This window comes from Pinus tabuliformis, chromosome 9, assembly GCF_031772625.1.
Source record: "Pinus tabuliformis cultivar Carrire ecotype Pingquan chromosome 9, CPIR1, whole genome shotgun sequence".
In the NCBI taxonomy this organism is placed as follows: domain Eukaryota; kingdom Viridiplantae; phylum Streptophyta; class Pinopsida; order Pinales; family Pinaceae; genus Pinus; species Pinus tabuliformis.
Window position 1 is genome coordinate 1268428107 of NC_142307.1, and position 20500 is coordinate 1268448606.

A 20500-nucleotide genomic window follows, 5' to 3' on the forward strand; every position below is an offset into this window, starting at 1 on the left:
ATTGAAGTTTCAAATACAGTACACATTTTATACCAGATTCAGAGAGTTCATGAACAAACTTTCAAGTTTTTAATGGACCTAGGTCATTTGTATTTTCTCTCATGTTCTGGGTCGTTTGTATTTTCTCTGATGTTGACTATACTAGCAATTGTCCCAAAAGGTACAAACCTTAATGTCCTTTTAATGATTAAGCCTTATGTGAAAACAATCATATTGATGCACTAGTGTACATTGATTTGTTACATTTGTCTTGGTCTATTATAGAGGTGTAACAAATATGCATTGCAAGGTATGTTGAGAATTTGGTTATCTAGTAAGCTTAGAGTCATTCTTGAGTCATTATCTTTACCATCTCAGGAAGAAGAAGAAGAAGAAAAGCCTATTGAATTGAAAAAGAGCCCTAAAAAGTATTAGGATCCATGGGTCATTTTTTTGCATCATGTAGCAAGATAACATGGCTAATTGATTATGCCACATGAAGAATTAGCCTTTGCCAATATTTAGGCTTATAACTAGGTGATTTTTTCTACTAATATTCTTATACCAATTTACCATGATAATTCTATTTTAAATTAAAACGTTGTTTGCAGGCTATCACGGGAGCTGAGCGTTTGCTCCCTGAAAATATACCTTCAAGGTTCCTTAGGTGGATAGCATAGCTACTATACTTGACATTGGTAGTATCTAGTAGTTTTTCTAGCCCAAAATCTGCTATGTATGGCTCCATGTCAAAGCCCAGAAAGATGTTTCTTGGCTTAATATTTGCAGGAACAAACTTCCTTTCATGTAAATAAGTCAGGCCTCTGGCTACTCCCTTTGCAATTTTAATCCTGGCCAACCATGGTAGATAAAAGGGAGAGTTTGATGACCATCCTACAAGATTAGAGAGATATAGTGTTAGTCAAAGGATCTGAAAAGGATAGGCCACTAGGAACCTTAGAAGCTGAACAAGATGATCAAGATTAGCATGCAATAAGAGGAGAGTACCAATACAAACCCTACATGATAATGGACTCCCTTTTGCAATGATTACAGAGAACTGGATTTGGTTATCCAGAATGTTGAAATTGAAAAGGAATCAATACTCTTTGATAAGCAAGGAAAGCATTATACTCGACCTTAGGGAACTCAGTGGGCAAAATTATCAATAACTAGTTATAACAAAATACAGAGAACCAAGTAAACAAAATGACAAATATCCAATTTAAATGAACCACAGAGAACGTGGTGATAAAAAAGATAAATATCCATCTTAAAGATAAAAGAGAAATGAAATAAATTGCAACATATCCTTGAAACAAAACAAAAGGGTTGATATATATTCTAAAGAAGAGAAAACAGGGATAGACTCTGCAGAATCCAATAATATGGTATAATGGACCTGTTCAATACATAACAACATAAACATTCCATAGAAACTGATATAAATACTGCAACCAATTGTTCTCCAGCTAAGTAAGAAGATGTTATGTAGAATAAGATACAAATACAAGCACAGGGTCACTTGTCTTATTTCATGGTCTTCCTAAGAAGGCTTATGAAGGAAGTTGTGTAGCATTCTCATGGTTTTGATAGATTATCATTTGTTGCTGAGATGAACATGTATATATAAATATTCTAACCTGAAAAAGGAGCAGTTTCTTCTTTGTATATGCAAACTATAGCTGAACCAATAAATCTAATTTTCAATATTGATTTGCATCAATTTCTTTTGGTCCAACCAGCAATTAAAATCCATCCCTTGCCACTGCAACAATAATACACCATATATCACCTTCCCATTAAAACTGAGAATGAGCTGCAAGTAAACTGTGAGAACGCGGATGCCTCATAAGCATAGAGTTAAGTTTGATCCCTGAGTTTTGCTACAATCCTCAACTATAGAAATATTGAAATTTTTAAGAAGACTCTAGAGATTTCATAAGCAGCTAAGTTGACAATAGAGTTTGTCTGAGTCCCAATCATAGAGGTGTCTATGTCAGTTATGTAAATGTCTAAGTAGAGCTGTTGAATACGGAATGTGGGTGTAAGTCCTCATCTCTGTCCAACTTATGTCAAAGCAAGGATGATACATAGGAAGAAAGAATTGGTTAATCAGTTGTGGATGATGGCATTTTTTCTAGAAAATGCAATACCTCCTTCATTGATGGTCTCTTTTGAGGGGAAGCAGAAGCATAATTCAATGCAATCCCCACAGACACTGAGATTTCTTCCCTTCCTTCAACCTCTGGTTGAAGAGTAGGATCTATGATGTGCAAAAGCTGATGCTTGTCATCAACAAAGTTTTGACCCCATGCTACAAAATCCTTATCTGAAGGTGGCTTCCCAGTAAGAATCTCCAGAAAAATAACCCCAAGGGAATAAACATCCCACTTTTGGTTGGGTTTGAGAGTTTTCAATGCCTTTGGGGCCTGGTAAGGAGATACGAAGTTCTTGGATGTGCTTGGACTGCTTAGCAAATCAGGTGTTGTTTGCAGGCTATCGCAGGAGCCAGTGGATCATTTGCTCCCTGAGAATATACCTTCAAAGTTCCTTAGGTGGATAACAGAGCTACTATACTTGACATTGGCAGTGTCCAGTAGCTTTTCTAGCCAAAAATCTGCTATGTATGGCTCCATGTCAAAGCCTAGAAGGATGTTGCTTGGCTAAATATTTGCAAGAACAAACTTCCTTTCATGTAAATAGGACAGGCCTCTGGCTATTCCCTTTGCAATTTTAATCCTGGCCAACCATGGCAGATAAAAGGGAGAGTTTGATGACCTTCCTGCAAGATTGGAGAGATATAGTGTTAGTCAAAGGATCTGAAAAGGATAGGCCACTAAGAACCTTAGAAGCTGAACAAGATGATCAAGATTAGCATGCAACAAGAGGAGAATAACAATTCAAACCCTACATGATACTGGACTCCCTTTTGCAATGATTACAGAGAATTGGATTTGGTTATCCAGAATGTTGAAATTGAAAAGGAATCAATACTCTTTGATAAGAAATACTCTTTGATAAGCAAGGAAAGCATTATACTCGACCTCAAGGAACTCAGTGGGCAAAATGATCAATAAGTAGTTAATATTGATTTGCATCAATTTCTTTTGGTCCAACTAGCAATTAAAATACATCCCCTGCCATTGCAAAAATAATACACATATATCACCTTCCCAAGTTGCCTCAATGTTAGCTAAGAGTTTTTTCTTCCTCCCTTCCAATTGGGTTAGGAGTGGCTTTGATATTGTGTGAGACTTGGTCAACCATGGATGTCTCTCAAGATGATTTATTTCCATCGTAGGTAGCTCCCATCCTCAACCCCTCCCCATGAGGTTTGAACTTGAGATCTAATGGAGACTAGATCTCATATAAACCAATGGTGTACACCTCATGGATTTAAGATCACTATGTATACATGCTAAATTTCGTATATAAATGCATTCCTAGATTCATTAGTTTCCATTAGACTATGACTCTGGTTTATTGAGATTAAATTTGAGTAGAAAATATCATTGTTTGGATATTTAATTGCAGTTATTTCTTTTAATCCTAGTATTTGATTTCACATATAAATTTTATACACATGATTGGATCTATTATGGAATCTTCACATATCATGTATGTGGATGTTGACTAGGTATTGTAGTTATCACTTTTAATCCTAGTATTTGATTTCACATCTAAATTATGTACACATGATTGGCTCTACTATGGAATCTTTGCATATCATGTATGTGGGATGTTGATTAGGTTTTCTTGCTGATTTCAGTGATGCAATATAATTTCATCTATGTTTTGCATAAAAAATATGTTCTACTATGGGAGAGTACAATTGAAAAACCATATAGGAAATTTGATTGGAGAGCAGAAGAAAATTTGAATTGGAGTGCCCCTATGACCATGGGAGGTGTGTCTGCATAGATGACATACTGTAACTCTCAAAACCCCCTTCACAAGTATTGGCAAACTGGTAATTGTCTGCAACCATTTCACATCCTGCTCACAAACTCAAACTAAACAATTTTTAGACCCGTGCCTTCTGTTTTGGTGTTAAATGGGTAATCAAATGCATTGGTGTGACAATATGCATATTTTCAGCTTAAAAGTTGGAAAAAGGATACAGAGTATTTCTTGAAAAAGGATACGAAGTATTTCTTGAAGATGTAAATCATAATATGACTCATCACAAATAATTTTTCTGAGATTCAGAAGGTTACAAGCAAAGGCAGGAACTCAACCCCAAGATTTCTCCAGGTGCTTCTCTATCCATTTTCATTCTATTCAAACACAACACTGAAGAATTATTTGAAATATCTCTCTACCAGTACTTTAAAAAACCTTCGAACTTAATGATCTTTCAATTTGACCTGCAACATATGATGCCAGTCTAGAATCCGTTGTCTGCAAGAAAAAACCAACTTAAGGAAGAAGTTTGGACCTTGAATATAGGAAGAACTAAAAACAACATCCTTCTATTTAAAGAACTCATAAAATGGAATACATACCTTCTCCATTTTCCCAAGATCCAAACCTTCGAAATTCTTTAAGGTAAGATATGGAGGCAATGCAAATCTACACTTTTGACAAAGAAAATTCAATAGAAGTCAAAAACAATTATGTATCCAGAACTGAATCTCAACACAGAGGTGTGCCTTACTATCTAGCATGTATGAGTGGATATCACAATGAGACTTTTCAATACATTAGATACCTCAGTGTCAGACAAGGGATGAACAAAGAGGAATAAAAAAAATAAAAAACAACCATACAGAAAGAAATTGAACCATTTCACATCCTGCTCACAAACTCAAACTAAACAATTTTTAGACTCATGCCTTCTGTTTTGGTGTTAAATGGGTAATCAAATGCATTGGTGTGACAATATGCATATTTTCAGCTTAAAAGTTGGAAAAAGGATACAGAGTATTTCTTGAAAAAGGATACAGAGTATTTCTTGAAAAAGGATACGAAGTATTTCTTGAAGATGTAAATCATAATATGACTCATCACAAATAATTTTTCTGAGATTCAGAAGGTCACAAGCAAAGGCAGCAACTCAACCCCAAGATTTCTCCAGGTGCTTCTCTATCCATTTTCATTCTATTCAAACACAATACTGAAGAATTATTTGAAATATCTCTCTACCAGGACTATTACAAACCTTCCAACTCAATGATCTGTCAATTTGACCTGCAACATATGATTCCAGTCCAGAATACGCTGTCTGCAAGAAAAAACCAACTTAAGGAAGAAGTATGGACCTTGAATATAGGAAGAACTAAAAACAACATCCTTCTATTTAAAGAACTCATAAAATGGAATACATACCTTCTCCATTTTCCCAAGATCCAAACCTTTGAAATTCTTTAAGGTAATATATGGAGGCAATGCGAATCTACATTTTTGACAAAGAAAAATCAATAGAAGTCAAAAACAATTATGGATCCAGAATTGAATCTCAACAAAGAGGTGTGCCTTACTGTCTAGCATGTATGATTGGACATCACAATGAGACTTTTCAGAACATTAGATACCTCAGTGTCAGACAAGGGATGAACAGAGAGGAATCCCAGATAAAATGGAGACTTCTGACTTATTTTAAGTTTGATACATTGTAGGTGCTAAATGCTTTTTCTAACCCTATCGTCGCTTCTGATCCTAAAAGAATTCCACAATGTTCTGATTTTTATTGAGAACTGAGAAAGTGTTAAAACATGGGTACAAACTCATAACATTAAAGCGGAGTATACTCTGAATATAAGATTTATCCCACGTGTCTACCTAGTCCTGTCAGCAAATCTAAAATAACTGATCTTACCATTGGTTTAGGAGCCTATAATACAATTGGATGGATATGAACTCAATTACATCTCAGAAAACATGGGAAGACAATCATATGGGTGGAAATGATAAACTTACATAAAGTTCAAAAAAGCAAATGCCTGGTCCAGTTGAAGCAACCTCTTCAACACTTGATGTAGCCCGTGAAGAAAGCATCTACAACGAATATGTCCAAGCCTCAATTTTTATCAACACAACAAACTATTTCAACATCCAAATCATTATAATTTATTAAATCCTTAATAGCTAGAAGGAAATTAAAACATTCAGAAGATCGATCCCACAAAGAGAAGACCGATGCCCAAACCATTATAGTTCCAGCAGCTCTTGCAGCAGCATAGTCTCCTGTAAAAGATGATGGATTCACTTTCAGAAAATATATGCATCAAAATAGGATGTTAGCTGTAATACAATAATCTAATGCATACCTTCGGGATGAGCCATCTTTTGCATGGCAGTTGGAGAAATCATAATAGGCATTGATATCTTGAATCCCAACACAGTGGTACTCAGATCCACCTTTGTTACATCAACCAATATACAGGGATGGAACCTGATACATACAACATCAACCAAAATCTTTGTAATAATGTCAATTCCCCTGATGCTTGTAATGAAAGAGGTGCCATAATGTTCAAAAGTTTGGCCCAAGACAGGCTGACTAAAATTTAAAATTATACCTATTCAATGTTTATCTAATCTGATTGCAATCATAAAGTTGGTGAAAAAATAGATACGGGAGCTGAAGGTACATCTTTTTCAAATGACTATGTATTAGCTGAAGGTACAGTAGCTAAATAGGGGAGATTGTGGAATCCATAAGAAACTCATGATATGCAAGCAATTGAAGGGCGATCTTTGTAAAAAAAATAAAAAACAACCATGTAGAAACAAATTGAACCATTTCACATCCTGCTCACAAACTCAAGCTAAACAATTTTTAGACCCGTGTCTTCTGTAAGTGGATATCACAATGAGACTTTTCAGAACATTAGATACCTCAGTGTTAGACAAGGGCTGAACAAAGAGGAATCCTAGATAAAATGGAGACTTCTAACTTATTTTAAGTTTGATACATTATAGGTGCTAAATTCTTTTGCTAACACTAGTGTCGCTTCTGATCCTAAAAGAATCCCACAATGCTTTGATTTTTATTGAGAGCTGAGAAAGTGTTAAAACATGGGTACAAACTCATAACGTTAAAGAGGAGTATACTCTAAATATAAGATTTATCCGACGTGTCTACCTAGTCCTGTAAGCAAATCTAAAATAGAATGAATTTTCACTACCTATTTCTAATGTCAGACTCCCTATGTCCAAGTCGAGGTGTGTCCACAGTTAGTGCAATTGCCTTAAAACTAGGCCTCTTCACTCTTCTAACAAGTTGTGCAACAACATTCCTATTCTTGTAAACCTGCCAGCAATGACATCTAAATTTTAACACCACTCATACATCCACATTTAGTAAACCCAACGTAATATAACTCATCTTACCATTGGTTTAGGAGCCTATAATACAATTGGATGGATATGAACTCAATTACATCTCAGAAAACATGGGAAGACAATCATATGGGTGGAAATGATAAATTTACATAAAGTTGAAAAAAGCGAATCCCTGGTCCAGTTGAAGCAACCTCTTCAACACTTGATGTAGCCCATGAAGAAAGCGTCTACAACAAATATGTCCAAGCCTCAATTTTTATCAACATAACAAACTATTTCAAAATCCAAAATCATTATAATTTCTTAAATCCTTAATAGCTAGAAGGAAATTAAAACATTCAGAAGATCGATCCCACAAAGAGAAGACCGATGCCCAAACCATTATAGTTCCAGCAGCTCTTGCAGTAGCATACTCTCCTGTAAAAGATGATGGATTCACTTTCAGAAAATATATGCATCAAAATAGGATGTTAACTGTAATACAATAATCTAATGCATACCTTCTGGATGAGCCATATTTTGCATGGCAGTTGGAGCAATCATAATAGGCATTGATATCTTGAATCCAAACACAGTGGTACTCAGATCCACCTTTGTTACATCAACCAATATACGGGGACGGAACCTGATACATTCAACATCAACCAAAATCTTTGTAATAATGTCAATTCCCCTGATGCTTGTAATGAAAGAGGTGCCATAATGTTCAAAAGTTTGGCCCAAAACAGGGTGACTAAAATTGAAAATTATAGTTATTCAATGTTTATCTAATTTGATTGCAGTCATAAAGATGGTGAAAAAATAGATACGGGAGCTAAAGGTACATCTTTTTCAAATGACTATGTATTAGCTGAAGGTACAGTAGCTAAACATGGGAGATTGTGGAGTCCATAAGAAACTCATACTATGCAAGCAATTGAAGGGCTATCTTTGTAAAACAAATAAAAAAAACCATGCAGAAATAAATTGAACCATTTCACATCCTGCTCACAAACTCAAACTAAACAATTTTTATACCCGTGCCTTCTGTTTTGGTGTTAAATGGGTAATCAAATGCATTGGTGTGACAATATGAATATTTTCAGCTTAAAAGTTGGAAAAAGGATACAGAGTATTTCTTTAAAAAGGATACGAAGTATTTCTTGAAGATGTAAATCATAATATGACTCATCACAAATAATTTTCTGAGATTCAGAAGGTCACAAGCAAAGGCAGAAACTCAACCCCAAGATTTCTCCAGGTGCTTCTCTATCTATTTTCATTCTATTCAAACGCAATACTGAATAATTATTTGAAATATCTCTCTACCAGGACTATTACAAACCTTCCAACTCAATGATTTGTCAATTTGACCTAAAACATATGATGCCAGTCCCAAATCTGTTGTCTGCAAGAAAAAACCAACTTAAGGAAGAAGTCTGGACCTTGAATATAGGAAGAACTAAAAACAACATCCTAGTGTGTCCACAGTCAGTGCAATTGCCTTAAAACCAGACCTCTCCGCTCTTCTAACAAGTTGTGCAACAACATTCCTATTCTTGTAAACCTGCTAGCAATGACATCTAAATTTTAACACCACTCATACATCCACATTTAGTAAACCCAACGCAATATAACTCATCTTACCATTGGTTTAGGAGCCTATAATACCATTGGATGGATATGAACTCAATTACATCTCAGAAAACATGGGAAGACAATCATATGGGTGGAAATGATAAACTTACATAAAGTTGAAAAAAGCGAATGCCTGGTCCAGTTGAAGCAACCTCTTTAACTCTTGATGTAGCCCATGAAGAAGGCGTCTACAACAAATATGTCCAAGCCTCAATTTTTATCAACACAACAAACTATTTCAAAATCCAAAATCATTATAATTCCTTAAATCCTTAATAGCTAGAAGGAAATTAAAACATTCAGAGGATTGATCCCACAAAGAGAAGACCGATGCCCAAACCATTATAGCTCCAGCAGCTCTTGCAGTAGCATAGTCTCCTGTAAAAGATGATGGATTCACTTTCAGAAAACATATGCATCAAAATAGGATGTTAACTGTAATACAATAATCTAATGCATACCTTTGGGATGAGCCATCTTTTGCATGGAAGTTGGAGCAATCATAATAGGCATTGATATCTTGAATCCCAACACAGTGGTACTCAGATCCACCTTTGTTACATCAACAAATATATGGGGACAGAACCTAATACATACAACATCAACCAAAATCTTTGTAATAATGTCAATTCCCCTGATGCTTGTAATGAAAGAGGTGCCATAATGTTCAAAAGTTTGGCCCAAGACAGGGTGAGAAAAATTTAAAATTATAGTTATTCAATGTTTATCTAATCTGATTGTAGTCATGAAGATGGTGAAAAAATAGATACGGGAGCTGAAGGTACATCTTTTTAAAATGACTATGTATTAGTTGAAGGTACAGTAGCTAAACAGGGGAGATTGTGGAATCCATAAGAAATTCATAATATGCAAGCAATTGAAGGGCTATCTTTGTAAAAAAAATAAAAACCAACCATGCAGAAAGAAATTGAACCATTTCACATCCTGCTCACAAACTCAAACTAAACAATTTTTAGACCCGTGCCTTCTGTTTTGGTGTTAAATGGGTAATCAAATGCATTGGTGTGACAATATGCATATTTTCAGTTTAAAATTTGGAAAAAGGATACAAAGTATTTCTTGAAAAAGGATACAAAGTATTTCTTGATGTAAATAATAATATGACTCATCACAAATAATTTTTCTGAGATTCAGAAGGTCGCAAGCAAAGGCAGCAACTCAACCCCAAGATTTCTCCAGGTGCTTCTCTATCCATTTTCATTCTATTCAAACACAATAGTGAAGAATTATTTGAAATATCTCTCTACCAGTACTATTACAAACCTTCCAACTCAATGATCTGTCAATTTGACCTACAACATATGATGCCAGTCCAGAATACGCTGCCTGCAAGAAAAAACCAACTTAAGGAAGAAGTATGGACCTTGAATATAGGAAGAACTAAAAACAGCATCCTTCTATTTAAAGAACTCATAAAATGGAATACATACCTTCTCCATTTTCCCAAGATCCAAACCTTCGAAATTCTTTAAGGTAATATATGGAGGCAATGCGAATCTACATTTTTGACAAAGAAAAATCAATAGAAGTCAAAAACAATTATGGATCCAGAATTGAATCTCAACAAAGAGGTGTGCCTTACTGTCTAGCATGTATGACTGGATATCACAATGAGACTTTTCAGAACATTAGATACCTCAGTGTCAGACAAGGGATGAACAAAGAGGAATAAAAAAAATAAAAAACAACCATGCAGAAAGAAATTGAACCATTTCACATCCTGCTCACAAACTCAAACTAAACAATTTCTAGACTCGTGCCTTCTGTTTTGGTGTTAAATGGGTAATCAAATGCATTGGTGTGACAATATGCATATTTTCAGCTTAAAAGTTGGAAAAAGGATACAGAGTATTTCTTGAAAAAGGATACAAAGTATTTCTTGAAGATGTAAATCATAATATGACTCATCACAAATATTTTTTCTGAGATTCAGAAGGTCACAAGCAAAGGAAACAACTCAACCCCAAGATTTCTCTAGGTGCTTCTCTATCCATTTTCATTCTATTCAAACACAATACTGAAGAATTATTTGAAATATCTCTCTACCAGGACTATTACAAACCTTCCAACTCAATGATCTGTCAATTTGACTTGCAACATATGATGCCAGTCCAGAATACAATGTCTGCAAGAAAAAACCAACTTAAGGAAGAAGTATGGACCTTGAATATAGGAAGAACTAAAAACAACATCCTTCTATTTAATGAACTCAGAAAATGGAATACATACCTTCTCCATTTTCCCAAGATCCAAACCTTCGAAATTCTTTAAGGTAAGATATGGAGGCAATGCGAATCTACATTTTTGACAAAGAAAAATCAATAGAAGTCAAAAACAATTATGGATCCAGAATTGAATCTCAACACAGAGGTGTGCCTTACTGTCTAGCATGTATGATTGGATATCACAATGAGACTTTTCAGAACATTAGATACCTCAGTGTCAGACAAGGGATGAACAGAGAGGAATCCCAGATAAAATGGAGACTTCTGACTTATTTTAAGTTTGATACATTGTAGGTGCTAAATGCTTTTTCTAACCCTAGCGTCGCTTCTGATCCTAAAAGAATTCCACAATGTTCTGATTTTTATTGAGAGCTGAGAAAGTGTTAAATCATGGGTACAAACTCATAACATTAAAGCGGAGTATACTCTGAATATAAGATTTATCCCACGTGTCTACCTAGTCCTGTCAGCAAATCTAAAATAACTGATCTTACCATTGGTTTAGGAGCCTATAATACAATTGGATGGATATGAACTCAATTACATCTCAGAAAACATGGGAAGACAATCATATGGGTGGAAATGATAAACTTACATAAAGTTGAAAAAAGCAAATGCCTGGTCCAGTTGAAGCAACCTCTTCAACACTTGATGTAGCCCATGAAGAAAGCATCTACAACAAATATGTCCAAGCCTCAATTTTTATCAACACAACAAACTATTTCAACATCCAAATCATTATAATTTCTTAAATCCTTAATAGCTAGAAGGAAATTAAAACATTCAGAAGATCGATCCCACAAAGAGAAGATCGATGCCCAAACCATTATAGTTCCAGCAGCTCTTGCAGCAGCATAGTCTCCTGTAAAAGATGATGGATTCACTTTCAGAAAATATATGCATCAAAATAGGATGTTAACTGTAATACAATAATCTAATGCATACCTTCGGGATGAGCCATCTTTTGCATGGCAGTTGGAGCAATCATAATAGGCATTGATATCTTGAATCCCAACACAGTGGTACTCAGATCCACCTTTGTTACATCAACCAATATACAGGGATGGAACCTAATACATACAACATCAACCAAAATCTTTGTAATAATGTCAATTCCCATGATGCTTGTAATGAAAGAGGTGCCATAATGTTCAAAAGTTTGGCCCAAGACAGGGCGACTAAAATTGAAAATTATAACTATTCAATGTTTATCTAATCTGATTGCAGTCATAAAGTTGGTGAAAAAATAGATACGGGAGCTGAAGGTACATCTTTTTCAAATGACTATGTATTAGCTGAAGGTATAATAGCTAAATAGGGGAGATTGTGGAATCCATAAGAAACTCATAATATGCAAGCAATTGAAGGGCTATCTTTGTAAAAAATAAAAAACAACCATGCAGAAACAAATTGAACCATTTCACATCCTGCTCACAAACTCAAGCTAAACAATTTTTAGACATGTGTCTTCTGTAAGTGGATATCACAATGAGACTTTTCAGAACATTAGATACCTTATGTCAGACAAGGGATGAACAAAGAGGAATCCTAGATAAAATGGAGACTTCTGACTTATTTTAAGTTTGATACATTATAGGTGCTAAATTCTTTTTCTAACCCTAGTGTCGCTTCTGATCCTAAAAGAATTCCACAATGTTCAGATTTTTATTGAGAGCTGAGAAAATGTTAAAAAATGGGTACAAACCCATAACGTTAAAGAGGAGTATACTCTAAATATAAGATTTATCCGACGTGTCTACCTAGTCCTGTCAGCAAATCTAAAATAGAATGAATTTTCACTACCTATTTCTAATGTCAGACTCCCTCCGCCCAAGTCGAGGTGTGTCCACAGTCAGTGAAATTGCCTTAAAACCAGCCCTCTCCGCTCTTCTAACAAGTTGTGCAACAACATTCCTATTCTTGTAAACCTACCAGCAATGACATCTAAATTTTAACACCACTCATGCATCCACATTTAGTAAACCCTACGCAATATAACTCATCTTACCATTGGTTTAGGAGCCTATAATATAATTGGATGAATATGAACTCAATTACATCTCAGAAAACATGGGAAGACAATCATATGGGTGGAAATGATAAATTTACATAAAGTTGAAAAAAGCGAATGCTTGGTCCAGTTGAAGCAACCTCTTCAACACTTGATGTAGCCCATGAAGAAAGCGTCTACAACAAATATGTCCAAGCCTCAATTTTTATCAACACAACAAACTATTTCAAAATCCAAAATCATTATAATTTCTTAAATCCTTAATAGCTAGAAGGAAATTAAAACATTCAGAAGATCGATCCCACAAAGAGAAGACCGATGTCCAAACCATTATAGTTCCAGCAACTCTTGCAGTAGCATACTCTCCTGTAAAAGTTGATGGATTCACTTTCAGAAAATATATGCATCAAAATAGGATGTTAACTGTAATACAATAATCTAATGCATACCTTCGGGATGAGCCATATTTTGCATGGCAGTTGGAGCAATCATAATAGGGATTGATATCTTGAATCCCAACACAGTGGTACTCAGATCCACCTTTGTTACATCAACCAAAATCTTTGTAATAATGTCAATTCCCCTGATGCTTGCAATGAAAGAGGTGCCATAATGTTCAAAAGTTTGGCCCAAAACAGGGTGACTAAAATTGAAAATTATAGTTATTCAATGTTTATCTAATCTGATTGCAATCATAAAGATGGTGAAAAAATAGATACGTGAGCTAAAGGTACATCTTTTTCAAATGACTATGTATTAGCTGAAGGTACAGTAGCTAAACATGGGAGATTGTGGAATCCATAAGAAACTCATAATATGCAAGCAATTGAAGGGCTATCTTTGTAAAAAAAATAAAAAAAACCATGCAGAAAGAAATTGAACCATTTCACATCCTGCTCACAAACTCAAACTAAACAATTTTTAGACCCGTGCCTTCTGTTTTGGTGTTAAATGGGTAATCAAATGCATTGGTGTGACAATATGAATATTTTCAGCTTAAAAGTTGGAAAAAGGATACAGAGTATTTCTTGAAAAAGGATACGAAGTATTTCTTGAAGATGTAAATCATAATATGACTCATCACAAATAATTTTCTGAGATTCAGAAGGTCACAAACAAAGGCAGAAACTCAACCCCAACATTTCTCCAGGTGCTTCTCTATCCATTTTCATTCTATTCAAACACAATACTGAAGAATTATTTGAAATATCTCTCTACCAGGACTATTACAAACCTTCCAACTCAATGATTTGTCAATTTGACCTAAAACATATGATGCCAGTCCCAAATCCGTTGTCTGCAAGAAAAAACCAACTTAAGGAAGAAGTCTGGACCTTGAATATAGGAAGAACTAAAAACAACATCCTGGTGTGTCCACAGTCAGTGCAATTGCCTTAAAACCAGACCTCTCCTCTCTTCTAACAAGTTGTGCAACAACATTCCTATTCTTGTAAACCTGTCAGTAATGACATCTAAATTTTAACACCACTCATACATCCACATTTAGTAAACCCAACGCAATATAACTCATCTTACCATTGGTTTAGGAGCCTATAATACCATTGGATGGATATGAACTCAATTACATCTCAGAAAACAATCATATGGGAAGACAATCATATGGGTGGAAATGATAAACTTACATAAAGTTGAAAAAAGCGAATGTCTGGTCCAGTTGAAGCGACCTCTTTAACTCTTGATGTAGCCCATGAAGAAGGTGTCTACAACAAATATGTCCAAGCCTCAATTTTTATCAACACAACAAACTATTTCAAAATCCAAAATCATTATAATTCCTTAAATCCTTAATAGCTAGAAGGAAATTAAAACATTCAGAAGATTGATCCCACAAAGAGAAGACCGATGCCCAAACCATTATAGCTCCAGCAGCTCTTGCAGTAGCATAGTATCCTATAAAAGATGATGGATTCACTTTCAAAAAACATATGCATCAAAATAGGATGTTAACTGTAATACAATAATCTAATGCATACCTTCGGGATGAGCCATCTTTTGCATGGCAGTTGGAGCAATCATAATAGGCATTGATATCTTGAATCCCAACACAGTGGTACTCAGATCCACCTTTGTTACATCAACCAATATACGGGGACAGAACCTGATACATACAACATCAACCAAAATCTTTGTAATAATGTCAATTCCCATGATGCCTGTAATGAAAGAGGTGCCATAATGTTCAAAAGTTTATCCCAAGACAGGGTGAGTAAAATTGAAAATTATAGTTATTCAATATTTATCTAATCTGATTGCAGTCATAAAGATGGTGAAAAAATAGATACGGGTGCTGAAGGTACATCTTTTTAAAATGACTATGTATTAGCTGAAGGTATAGTAGCTAAACAGGGGAGATTGTGGAATCCATAAGGAATTCATAATATGCAAGCAATTGAAGGGCTATCTTTGTAAAAAAAATAAAAACCAACCATGCAGAAAGAAATTGAACCATTTCACATCCTGCTCACAAACTCAAACTAAACAATTTTTAGACCCGTGCCTTCTGTTTTGGTGTTAAATAGGTAATCAAATGCATTGGTGTGACAATATGCGTATTTTCAGCTTAAAGTTGGAAAAAGGATACAGAGTATTTCTTGAAAAAGGATACGAAGTATTTCTTGATGTAAATCATAATATGACTCATCACAAATAATTTTTCTGAGATTCAGAAGGTCACAAGCAAAGGCAGCAACTCAACCCCAAGATTTCTCCAGGTGCTTCTCTATCCATTTTCATTCTATTCAAACACAATAGTGAAGAATTATTTGAAATATCTCTCTACCAGGACTATTACAAACCTTCCAACTCAATGATTTGTCAATTTGACCTGCAACATATGATGCCAGTCCAGAATCCCTGTGTGCAAGAAAAAACCAACTTAAGGAAGAAGTCTGGACCTTGAATATAGGAAGAACTAAAAACAGCATCCTGGTGTGTCCACAGTCAGTGCAATTGCCTTAAAACCAGCCCTCTCCGCTCTTCTAACAAGTTGTGCAACAACATTCCTATTCTTGTAAACCTACCAGCAATGGCATCTAAATTTTAACACCACTCATACATCCACATTTAGTAAACCCAACGCAATATAACTCATCTTACCATTGGTTTAGGAGCCTATAATACAATTGGATGGATATGAACTCAATACATCTCAGAAAACATGGGAAGACAATCATATGGGTGGAAATGATAAACTTACATAAAGTTGAAAAAAGCGAATGCCTGGTCTAGTTGAAGCAACCTCTTCAACACTTGATGTAGCCCATGAAGAAAGCGTCTACAACAAATATGTCCAAGCCTCAATTTTTATCAACACAACAAACTATTTCAAAATCCAAAATCATTATAATTTCTTAAATCCTTAATAGCTAGAAGGAAATTAAAACATTCAGAAGATCGATCCCACAAAGAGAAGATCGATGCCCAAACCATTATAGTTCCAGTAGCTCTTGCAGTAGCATACTCTCCTGTAAAAGATGATCGATTCACTTTCAGAAAATATATGCATCAAAATAGGATGTTAACTCTAATACAATAATCTAATGCATACCTTCGGGATGAGCCATCTTTTGCATGGCAGTTGGAGCAATCATAATAGGAATTGATATCTTGAATCCCAACACAGTGGTACTCAGATCCACCTTTGTTACATCAACCAATATACGGGGACGGAACCTGATACATACAACATCAACCAAAATCTTTGTAATAATGTCAATTCCCTTGATGCTTGTAATGAAAGAGGTGCCATAATGTTCAAAAGTTTGGCCCAAGACAGGGTGACTAAAATTGAAAATTATAGCTATTCAATGTTTATCTAATCTGATTGCAGTCATAAAGATGGTGAAAAAATAGATACGGGAGCTGAAGGTACATCTTTTTCAAATGAATATGTATTAGCTGAAGGTACAGTAGCTAAACAGGGGAGATTGTGGAATCCATAAGAAACTCATAATATGCAAGCAATTGAAGGGCTATCTTTGTAAAAAAAATAAAAAAAAACCATGCAGAAACGAATTGAATGAGATTTCCTGCAGATATACATGAAATGGAAAAAAGAGAACAAGAGAACCCACCATAATAGGCATTTGCCAAGCTTCCATGTGGAATGTAGTCATAAACCAGCAGTTTTTCCTCTATACCCCAATAGAAAGCTCGGAGGCGAACAATGTTGGGATGTTTAACCCTACCGATTTCTTTAGCTTCTGCTTCAAAATCCTTGTACCTTTCCAAACCACCATCACCAAGTCGCCTTACTGCAAAAGTCAGCCCATCTTCCAGAACTGCCTTATACAATATAGTATAACCACTGGCACCCAATATATATGTGGAGGCTTTGAGTAGCTTATCTAATTCCATGTCAAGATCTCCATTTAATGTCACAAAAGTTCCTTGCTGTTGATCTCCATTGTTCGAGACACTTCCATCTGAGCTCTCATCAACTTTTTTAAGGCAGAGCCATCCAACTCTACCCGAACTGGAAGAACAGTCTCCATTGTCATCCAACTGAATATTCCTGGTATTAGGCCCATCCTATGACTTCTTCTTTCATCTTGTTCCCCACTAACGGTACATAAAAATTGCGCAAAGGAGGCTTATCCCTACAAAATCGCCAACTACAATGGCAGCTATGGTGCCTTTACTTAGACCTTTTCCCTTGTTAATAACAGGCATGGCTGCAATTGCTGAAGGTGAGTTGATTTTTGGAGGATCCGAGAGTGTTGAAGGAATTGAACATAAATTTGTCAGTGGGTGACCACAAAGACCTGGATTACCAGCAAAAGCATCATTTTTCTGATGCAAAAGAGCTCCAAACTGTGGAATGGGTCCAGTCAAAGGCACAAGGTTACCCCTGGTGTAAAAATTGCAGATGAAAATTTGCAGGCGTCTTCAACAACACCCAACACGAATCTGAAGAAAAATTTCGACAACGGCAATGGATTTCTCAATGGCTTTTCTTCCTCTGGGGTGGATTCGCCCTCGACTCCTGCAGATTCAATCACAAAAACCATTTGGACGCAGCAGTCGTCGTCAGATGATTCATCTCTGACCTTATTTGATCCAGATCTCATTTCTACATTCAGGAAAGCCATGGATGAAATTTGCCCCAGAGATTCAATGGAGCTCGTTTCAGAGGTCTACAGCACGAGAAGCAAGAGCGGAGAAGACGAAAAGGGTACCCCAGGCAAATCTTTCAGGCTCCAATCTAGCAGCGTGAACAATTGCAACCACTCAACTACCTTCCCTTGATCGAACGATTAATAATCCTCCAATCGTCTAACACATAATCTAATGGCACACAGGGATGACAAGTAGATTTTAGGGGAGTTCATTTCAAAGGGAAACGCCTTATGATGTAATTAAACAACATTATTACCCAGCCAAAATTATGCTGATATTTTCATCGATAGCTTTAAGTCAATGTGGTTTGAAGCATGAATGATCAACTTCCAAGGTAAGGCTTCCGACAAGGCGTTTGGGAGAAGCTTTAATGCACGTTACTCTCCTTGTCACAGGCAGATGTTTGCAGAGAAAGAGGCTTTTGGAGCTAAGTTCAATCATAGTCTCTATATATAGATATTGAATATCTCTGGGACGAATAGATCTGACAGAGAGCAATTTGGAGAAGCGTTTTTTCCATAATAAGGCCGAATAAAATAGGTTTGATTTGTTCCATCCATGTCCATGGCTTAAGTAAACGACAATGATTTCAGCGGTACGTTTATTGTACCGAGCAAGCCCCCAAGAAAGGAAATATCATTGGCAGTTGCACTGTCAATCCTCGACACCATCGTCATTGCCATTGGTCTCTTCATGTTCTCTCAGCAAATCAGCGGTGACAGAACCCATGGTTTGTCTATGATTTTTATCAAGAAATAAAGCATTTCATTTTTCTTCTATTTCTCAAATCTGTTTTTGGATTTTTTGGCCTCTTATATCAGTGTTGCCTTACTGCTGAAGATTGAGGATTATATCTGATTTTATTTTTGTGGGATTTCTATTTATTGTTGTTTAGGTATGTTGTTTGCATTGTTGGAAACAGTCCTATTTGTCCCAAGGTTCTATTATTCGAGAATTGCATGGTATGTGTACAAGGGCTACAAGGGCTTATCTTTCTCAAACATTCCAGCAGTGTGAAAAATTTCAAAAACTGAGTTCTTCGGCTTGCAGTCTGATCTTATATGTATTACTTGGGGTTTAGTTGGATATTTATTTCTGGGGTTAGGGTTTAAGGTTACGCTGTTCAACCTTAAAATTATGGCCAAATTCTGAAAAATTGAAAATTTTCTAGCCTCTTCTGTAAATGAAAGATTGTGCAAATCTTTTCCTGAGTTTTTTTTATTTTCAGGTGCCAATTCAATTACATTGTATAAAGGATATGAGTGTTTGTTAATTCTATGAAAAGCTAAGAAAACTTTGGGGATTATTTAAGATTTCAAGCTACAGGAAGAGTCTCCTTTCCAATCCTCCTTTTATGGTTGTTGTCAATTCCTTAGTTTCTAATGTCCGGCTGTGCAAGGCCAGGTTGCCTTTTTTGCTCTTTTTTTTTGGGTAAAAAAAGGGACACATTGTACCAGAAGACATATAGTGATTCCGCAGAGGATTCTGTTAAGGTTAAAGTCAAATAACTAAGAGTAAAATTCATAGGTACTTTTTTGAAGTACTTATTCTATTTCAAGAAAGATCATTCTATTGTGCTAAGCAGTGTGAAATGACCCCGCTTAAGTAAATACTGTGTTAGTTCGAATAAGTTTGATAGAATTTAAAATAGGCCGTGAACTACTAAGATTTGGCAGAGCTTTATGAATGTTCAGTTAAGTTAGCAGGTTGTTGTCCAGAGGCACAATTTCAAAGAGAAAATGCCATTTGAAATGAAGACTGTTTATTTACTTGTGGAAAATAACCATTAAATAGTCTAATTGAGAGGCAAATGCCAGTATGCAGCCTGCATTTTTTATTATCAAAAGAAGTTAAAGCTTGTTATGCGCACCAAATGACAAATACGAATCATTCACATCGCAATAAGGGTTGGAAATTAATTAAAGTTGCAGATGGAACACATATACCCATATTAAACCGCGTCCTAATCAGAGAGTCGCTATGATTGACAATCTAGGCCATGACATTGCCACATCACATATACACTACATCCACTTTCATTATAATTTCTTTTTGACGTTTAGACCCTACTCAGTTTATGTTTGTTTAATTTTACCAGCCCATTTTTGTGCTATCATTTGCATTTTGGGGTACCGGTTGGGGCTAAATAAGAAACCAGAGGTCCTCATGGTTATCCGACGGAATTGTAACCTTGTACACTAAAGGATACTAACATTTC

At 35.7% G+C, this 20500-nt stretch overlaps 1 long non-coding RNA gene and 1 pseudogene across 2 annotated transcripts; both read right to left on the reverse strand.

Annotated features, from left to right (window-relative positions):
- Positions 1-2090: 2090 nt before the first annotated feature.
- LOC149153170 (putative LRR receptor-like serine/threonine-protein kinase At4g37250 pseudogene) lies at positions 2091-18233 on the reverse strand (annotated as a pseudogene).
- On the reverse strand, positions 11136-14828 carry LOC149153171 (uncharacterized). Of its 2 annotated transcripts, none has more exons than XR_016263671.1 (3): positions 14787-14828; positions 12936-13060; positions 11136-11203 (listed from the first exon to the last, which is right to left on the reverse strand). It is a non-coding gene; the product is annotated as an uncharacterized LOC149153171 (long non-coding RNA). The 2 variants fall into 2 exon arrangements; XR_016263670.1 differs by lacking the exon at positions 14787-14828 and adding an exon at positions 13242-13320.
- Positions 18234-20500: the final 2267 nt, after the last annotated feature.